Genomic DNA, 8614 nt, shown 5'->3' with positions numbered 1-8614 from the left:
CATACGTAATATCGTAACACACGCGTGGCTTTACCCCCTTATTGTTCCGACTTTCGATACGAAAGTAACGGAATATTTGTGCCCCTTGTTTTTTTTTCTTCAGACAAATTTCGACTTTTCAACTAGCCATTTTTGACGGAATCTTTTTTTATATCATTCGAAAGGTATTGTTGTTCTGAGCTTAAATTTGAAAGATATTTTACCTGTGAACCTGTGATCATTTTTGCTAAAGTTATGGGGGTTTAAAGATTGCCATTTTGGCCAATTTGGGACAATTAACGCGCGATATTTTTCGCGCTATTAACGCGTAAGCATAGAGTTAATCCGTCTTAAAATTGTTCCAAATTGGTTGAAAGAAGCTTATTTGCCATGATTGATTTGTTACAAGGAGCTGAATCTATCTTTTTGTACTTTAAATGGCGTGTGGGGGGATGATTTTCATAAAAATTTCAAATTTAGTTACATTTAATTTTTTAATGTTATTACTGCTCCATAAAACCTTAAAAGGCGGTCGGAACATTCAGGGCTTCGCCCTGATACGAGCAGTCTTGTTTCACTTGAGCATCAATTGTATGGTATAACGAGTGGTTTTACAAGGTTAAGGGCTGGAAAAGGGCACAAAAGCATAGTATGGCGTTACTTACCAAGTTCGCTTGTTTGGGGATCCTGATCTCTTTAGAAGAAGAAGAATGGTAAATTGAACGTCTTATAAAGACAAATGATTAAATTGAGTTTTCAGTTTTAAAAGGAATGTTTTAAAAGGAGTGTGTGGGAGCAGAGTAAACCTGATCTCTTTTACTAATGTGTTGAACAGCTGTTTGTTATGTTTTTATTTTACTCACTAATACATCGCATTGTCAAAGGGCAACTAGGTTCTCTGTTGGTTTAACTAAAAGGTAGCCGGCTTCAAAATCCTCAGATGATTGTAAAGAGTGCGATTGTAAAGAGAGATCTGGTTATATCATCATTTTCGATCCCACTAGTTAGGACTAATCACGTGTTTTCTTTCATAATTGTTGCAATTTACTTAACTAGAAAAACCGGGAAACCATTTTTAGCAAATTCTTGAGCTGTGGCATTGTCATCAGAGCTCATCATTCGTAGGATTGGCTCTTTTTCCTTCCCCCACCTTCAAAATTTTACTAGTGAAATTTTGTTCACGTTATCCGAATGATACAAAAATTGGCATGCGAACTAATATGGCCATGACTAAAGTTTGATTTTAATATTTAACCTTGTAAAACCCCTCGTTATACCATAAAATTGATGCTTATGTGAGGTGGGGGAAAAAGGAAATAAAGCCGTAGGATTTTTGATGCTGCTCCTCCAATTTGCTCCGCTCCCGGGTTGACGTCCGTAGAAGAAAAATGCTTGTCATACAGTTTCATATATGAAATGTATGAAAAAAATGCTTATCATACAATTTTCATACAAAATTTAAAAAGCGTTTTTGAAAATTTTTAATGAACATTTTTGTCAATTTGCCTTCTTTTCTCCTTGATTCAATTTTGCTCTAAACCAGTAGCGGTTGAAGTTTTCAATTTTCAAGTTTTCCATTTTCTCAGCTTACTTGCATGTTATAATTGCCCCGCTCAAGGTCCCGGAATAATTTTTTGACTTTGTTGGTCGCGGAAATGTTGAATCTGATACCGAAAATCCATAGCCTTGACAGGGCTTTAAGTCGCGGACAAACAGGTAGTGTTTTAAGTTGCGGCTGTCAAAAAATTATGAGCGGAATGGTCGGAAAATTAGTCTCGACTTCTTCAAAAAATTAGTCGCAATGTGGTCGAAAAATTAGTCGCCAAAAAATAAAAAAACATTCATCAAATATACAGAAACATTAAATGACAAATAGCATGAGTTTACTTTTTAGCCAAAGCAATTTTGATTTTCATTTAAATTTATCGGGTTTCAGTTGTAAAACAGTTGCAAATAGCAAAAACTCGAGCATATATGTACTTTTAAATTGCAGTTAGCTTGACCAGCGTTTTTGCTGATCATAAAGAGGACCGCCAAGAGTAATCCTACACATGGTCCCAAGAACAATAATAATAATTTTTGGGGCCACAATATTTATAACTGAGTGCTTGAATTTACGAGGGAAGGTATGAAGAACAAATATGTTTACAAAATTACTTTGTTTACCATATAAAATTTCGAACATTATGACTACGTAAATTTAGTTTTCCAAAACTAACTTCAATTGTGGGGAGGAAAGTGGAAAAGAGCCCAGTAGCCAATTTGAGGGGCGGGGGGCTGCAAACGCCTTCCCTCTCAGGGGTTCGACCCCCTGCCGATCCATAGGGTCCCCACTTTGTACTATTTTAGATATGTATTTTTGGCTGACTGACCCTGAAATTTTTCTAAAAAGTGCCTAATAATGGCTTTTTTGGCCTATTTTTTTCAAAAACTTGCTTGCGGCGCAGAAAATTTGTCAAAATAGGGTCTTCATAGTGATTCAGGAGAGCTCAGAAACTCAATTTGATCGACCTAAAGAAAAATAATTTCGACAAAGTTTTCGATTTTTTTTTTTGAAATCCTAGATCTGCCCCTGCTCTCAACAATGCAATTTCTTCATTTACAAAAGAGAGATTCTGCTGATCAGACTTTAATCAATCGCAGTTTTTTTGACCAAACTAAGCCGTTGTTTGAGCTTCTGGAGCTTAACAACGAAGAAAGATTGAGCGTCTTAGTGCTCGTGTCAACAACGGGTTAGATTGTCATTTGGTTTGGTTTTCAATTACAATTTTTTTTGTATTCATTAATCCGCTTCTGTTTATTCTAAATTCAGGTCTGCTCTGCTCTTGGACCATTCTTCTTATAGACGGCAATTCCTGATATCAACAAAATTAAATAATTACAATACTTCGTCTTGACAATTTCAATCGAAATATCGCCCTATTTGAAGATTTGAGAAGAATTTTCAAAATGAGTTTTGAATTTTTCCTATAAATTTAAAATTAAAGTTATACAAAGTTTGAAATTTTAAAATGAAGATGTCTAATTTAATCAAAATTATTCAGAAGTAAACATTCAGAAGAAAATTATTCAGAAAAAAAAGTATTCAGAAGTTGATCCATGACAAGACTTTCCAGACTCAAACTCCTCGACTGGACTATAAATTTAAGTCTGAATCTGGATTTGTTTTAAAAATAAGTCTGTGATTGACCTAGGGTATGCAGCTTTTAAAAGGAACTGGGCGCCATAATTAATCAGTCTTTAAGCAAATTGGTCAGAATTTTTTTTGAACAATCTTTTGTGATAAGTTAGTAAATGTCATGTAGAAGCTATCTCAAAAAAAATAATTTTTCTTTCAAATTTATTCTGTCTTACATGTTTTTATTTCTTTAATTTGAAAAATGGCACAAAAGTAGCTGCTAAAAAGGTCACTGAACATAAAATGCCCTCTGCAATTATAACTGCGCCCAGTAGTTTTTCTTTCAAACTTTGAAGTGTGATAAAAAAGAATACTATCATTAAATTTTCTGGAACGCACCTCGGGTTACTATATAAAATTTTCATCTGAGTTGTAATCAGTGATTATCACTTATAATCGACTTCACATTTTTTCAAAACGTTTTTCGCTCGGAACGCCGCCAGCACAATCTACAGTCTTCAAAAAATACTTGGCAAATTTTCATTTTCATCACATGGCAGTGAGATAAGATTTCATAGTTTTCAAAACTCTTCAATCCTTTATTTTTAAAACTTCATTTAGACCGTTGAAGGAATCTGGCATCCGAAATATTCTTTCACATGGGATTAAATAGTGAATCAATTCGTTATCTCTGATTTAGTTAGGATGCAGGGCTGAATTTTTGGCAAATGACTAACTGGACAAGTTAATAGATCGCGTCGGTCGATGGAATAAATTTGGCGAAATAACAATTTGTCAAAATTTTACGCCTGTCGCTTGCAGAGAGAACATTTTGAGAACTAACCCACTTTGCATTAAACCTTGTTTACTGTTTGAGATAAAAGTTTAGCTGCGAGATCGCCTATCCAACACGTTTTTTCTTCCTTTTTTTCTTGTTTTAATGAAGATGAGAGACTATTTATGTTTGGGGTGGTTTTTGATTAAGTCAGTTTTCAAAATTTGAACTAAGCGCTTTCGACGGAAAAAATCTGAAAGATTTTGTTTTGCGGAGTTCATAAAGCAAAGAATATTTCACCTACAACCACTGGTTTTTCGTACAAAATTCCTCATTTTTCGTACAAAATTCCTCGTTAAATTCACTCGTTTTTCATCCCAGATAAAATTGTTCGAAGGTATTTTGCAATGATAATTAGTTTTATTTCACCTTGTGATCTTTGTTCTTGTGCGGCTGTTCGATCGTTCTATAATTAGACTCTATGAGTACCAATTATCCATAGAACTGTCAAAGCGAGACAACGCTTTCAAAAAGCAATTGAACATTAAAAGCGCGTTTGGCCGAGCGGTGCATTCACTAGATTGAAAATCGAAAAGTCGGAAATTAAATTCTCGGGTTCAAAGCGTTTTCCGGACATTAATGTCTGGGAACAAATGTCCAGACACGGATTTATTACAACGGTTGATTTCTTATAACAAGCGTAGGCAGCGGATAATTTAAATAGAATCTGAATTTGGGCTGGTCATTTGGTGTCTTACCTAGGATACGAGACGCTTGGTATGCGAGACGTATGAGATCTTTTTTTTTGTAATTATGATGGTTTGAAAAGTGGCCATTTGCTCAATTTGAGGTAAATAACGCGCGATACGTTTTTTTTTTTTCATTTCATCTTGATATCTATGTCAAAATCTTTGAAAATAAAATATTGCAACTTTTTTTCTTATTATCTTAAAATCATGAACTGTTGTTTCTAGATTTCGTTGAAGACTTTCAACAAAATTCATAGTTTTTTATTTAAATATCTTCAGCTCAACTTTGCTTACTTTCCTGAAATGATTCTCGAGAAAGAATCATAGCTAGATATCTTATAGAGCAAATTGTCAGATAGCTTCATTTTCTTTCTAGTTGATTACAAAAAAAAGAGTCCTAAAAATCCTCCCCAAAGTAGCTGTAAGCTAACCTGAAAGTCACCTACTGTGCAAGAAGTATTCAATTGGCAACTATTTTGAGCATCACCAGGAAAAAAAAATTTAAAGCAAAATTGTTGATTACGAAAAAATAGTCCTAAAAATCCTCCTCGAAGTAGCTGTAAGCTAACCTGAAAGTCACCTACTGTGCAAGAAGTATTCAATTGGCAACTATTTTGAGCATCACCATAAAAAAAACTTTAAAGCTAAATTGTTGCGTTTTTTATGACCAATATTGAAAAAAATTCGCTGTTACAGCAAGCACTAACCACAATTTTTAAACTAAAGTTTGCTTCTCTGCTAAGTAAATTTTGTGGAAAAACTGTAACAGTGGTATCATTTTTCTCACCTTGCAAGAATGCCGAAAAAAACCAGCTGAGGAAGCGAAACTTTGTGTTTTTCTCAAAAAATCTATATAATATGTACTTAATTCGGCTGTTTAGTTTTAGTGAATGATAAATTTATAAGTGTATCAGTTCAAGCTTCCATCACAGCACAAAAAATATAAAAAATTCAATAATTCTAACGAACTCAAACAAAAAAATGCTTTGACATTCATCTAAAGTTGAAGAAAATTGTGCTAAAAACAAAGCAGCGGGCTAATTTTTTTAAATGTTTGTTCCTTTTTTTATTCGCAAAACCTTAGTTTGAATTTTCCAGTTTGAAGTTTTAAATTTTAAAATTTACAGCAGTTAAATTTACAACTCGTATTAAAATTTACAGCAGTTTAGTTTTTGGAGAAATTTAATTGTTCATGCAGATAGAAATATCGATGAAATAACGACGACTTTCAAAGAAAACGGATTATTTATGTTTGTTTTGGCTTTTTTTCAGTCAATTTTCGGCGATCGAAATAATTTTTTTAAATAAAAGTTTTTTATGCCCTATTGAAGATATCGACTCCGTAAAATCAAATTTAGAAAAATTTTTTCCTCCGATTTTTTTCACAAAGTTTTGGGAACTTGAAAAATATCAATTTGGCCCTGCTCTGGACTAATTTATGTGCACTTTGTGGATTTTATCCATAATCCTGAAAACGTTAGTTGAATTATTTATGAGTGGCGAATTATGCCGCAAAACAAAATTATTCCAAATTGCATAGATGACAGTCAAAAAATAGTGAGCCCTGATAAAAAAACAGTCTGCCCTGATATATGAGCAGTCTAGTTATCATTATCACTATTAGATAATGCATTCTTAAAACAGGCGTGAGCGGCGAGTTAATGCGTTCCAAATTGAGGTTAGGCGAACAATTTAGTTTTTTTTAACAACATGAGACGCTTAATACACTCTTATTACACGCTTAATAACGTGCGAGGTCCTAAGATGAAAAAAATAAAGTTTTTTTTTATTTTGTCAATTATTCAAACACAAATATTTTAATTAACCTAAAATTTCAGTCGGAAAAATCAGGATTTGGCCCTTATATAAGAGCAGCCTATTTTAGATCTTGATATCAAAATCGCTTCCTTGAAATTTTAATTTTATGGTAAGAACTCGTTTGAGTCTTAATATATCTTTTGAAGAGATACACAGTCTTTTTATTGAGCTTTTCAAAATTCTTAGAAGAGTTTGCAATTTGATCAAATTACTAACTTTCTTTAAAATCTGGTTTCTTTTTGAGAAAAAAAAATAACTCAACTAAAAATTATTCTGGTCGAAACAAACAAACAGAAGCAAAATTAGAAACGCGTTTAAAGAAAAATAATCCAGCTCTGAATCACTTCCCGCACTCAGTAAAAAAAGAAAATAAAAAATTAAAGTACAATTGTAATTTTACTTTTATCAATATTGTAATTATTTATAAGCCAAATTTAGATGTTTATTTGATTTATAATCCACCATAATGATAACATTTTTCGTGACATTATGATAAATTATATTAAATTATAATCAATTATTATTGAGTATAAATTTTTCGAAAATCTCTTATAATCTCTTATGATATCTTGTAATCTCTTATAATCTGTTATAATCAAATATAATCTATTATAACAGATTATAATCCTTTTTTTGTCAAAACTTTCTAAAAGTGAGATACCTCATCTGAACACAAAGTTCACCACGAAACAAAAGTTTCATAGAGATACTTTCATATTCGGTGAAACATAATTTTTCGACATAAATCATGAAACTAAAGCAGTGTGCTGATATTTTTGTGGTCAAAAAAATTTAAAATGTGCATCATGAAACAACTATAATTAAAAAGAAAGAAAAAACGCTATAATTTTGAATTAATTTGAAAACTGTTAAAACAACTTTCACATTTTTACATTAGCCAACGTCACGAAAAGCATAAAATATAAGCAATTCAGCCGGAAAGTCGAAGACAAAATGGGCAAACAAAAGGGAATATAAAACTTTATAATCGATTATAATGGATTGTTTCGGCAAAACAAATAAATTGGAACTTTAGATAAAAAATAATAGATTATAATCGATTATAATTGATTATACTTGATTTCAAAAAGAGAGATTTTAATCGATTATTAATTCATTAAAATCAATGTTTTCTTAAAATCAATGCACTAATATCATACTATAATTTATTATTAACCTTGAAACTGGATGTGGGTTGCATGCTTCGCCACTCAAGAAGTCCTTGGAAACTTTTACCATATTCATTTTTGAAAAAATGACAGCAAAATTTGAGCTTTCTTTGCCCATTTATACTTATTTTCCTGGCGAGGCCCAACTGTGTATTTTGTGAATTGTCAGCGGATTCCCAAAAAACGCTCTTTTTGATCATTTGCACAAAAAAATTCAAGAATTGCTTAAAGACTTGTCTCTGAGTTCCAATGACCCACACACACCAAACGGTGCGCCTATCCAGTGCAAAGTTCGGCCTCTCACAATTTTGAAGGCGATTTCTAGTTAATGAATAGTCTCTTTCTGTTCAGAAAGTTTAATAAATGAAAAAAAAAAACAATTCAAAATGAACAGAAATAGAGGTTTTGAGGGTGTTAGCAAGGGTTTGAGGGGTTTGCAGTTTAAAATCATACCATTCAATTCATCAGTTTTTGAACCAGTTCAACCCCCGATAATAACATTTAATCCGATAATCGATAATAAAATTTCTTTACATAAGTTGACTTACGAGTTCCGCAGCAAATTTAATCCAATCAATTAACATCGTTCAAAATTCTTAATACGATAATTCAAAACAGCTAAATTTCTAAAAAAAAATTTTTCAAGAGAAAACGGCGAAAAGTAGTTAGTATATCTAAAAAGTCATTCTGTTCTGCCATTTTTCTCCAAATTGAGTTCACAGCTTTTATTTTTTGACTGAAGTAGGTCTGTATGACATTTCAGGAATACTGTAACATCTTTTTAACGACCTAACAAAAGGTTGACAAATTCTTCAAAGTATTTTTTAAAAGCCCCGAGAAAATTCTAGATCCGTCCCTGGTCATGAAGCTTTCATTTTCCTGTCAAATTTACCCCTTTTTCGGAATTAAAACTGCTATTTGAGCCCCAATGATTGCATAAGAATTTGTAATCTGGTATTCGCGGAATTTTAAACATTTTCTTGCAACTAGTAGCAAAACAACTCAT

Source organism: Symsagittifera roscoffensis, chromosome 1 (assembly GCF_963678635.1).
Source record: "Symsagittifera roscoffensis chromosome 1, txSymRosc1.1, whole genome shotgun sequence".
Classification (NCBI taxonomy): domain Eukaryota; kingdom Metazoa; phylum Xenacoelomorpha; order Acoela; family Convolutidae; genus Symsagittifera; species Symsagittifera roscoffensis.
Note: the sequence above shows the minus strand (reverse complement) of the source record.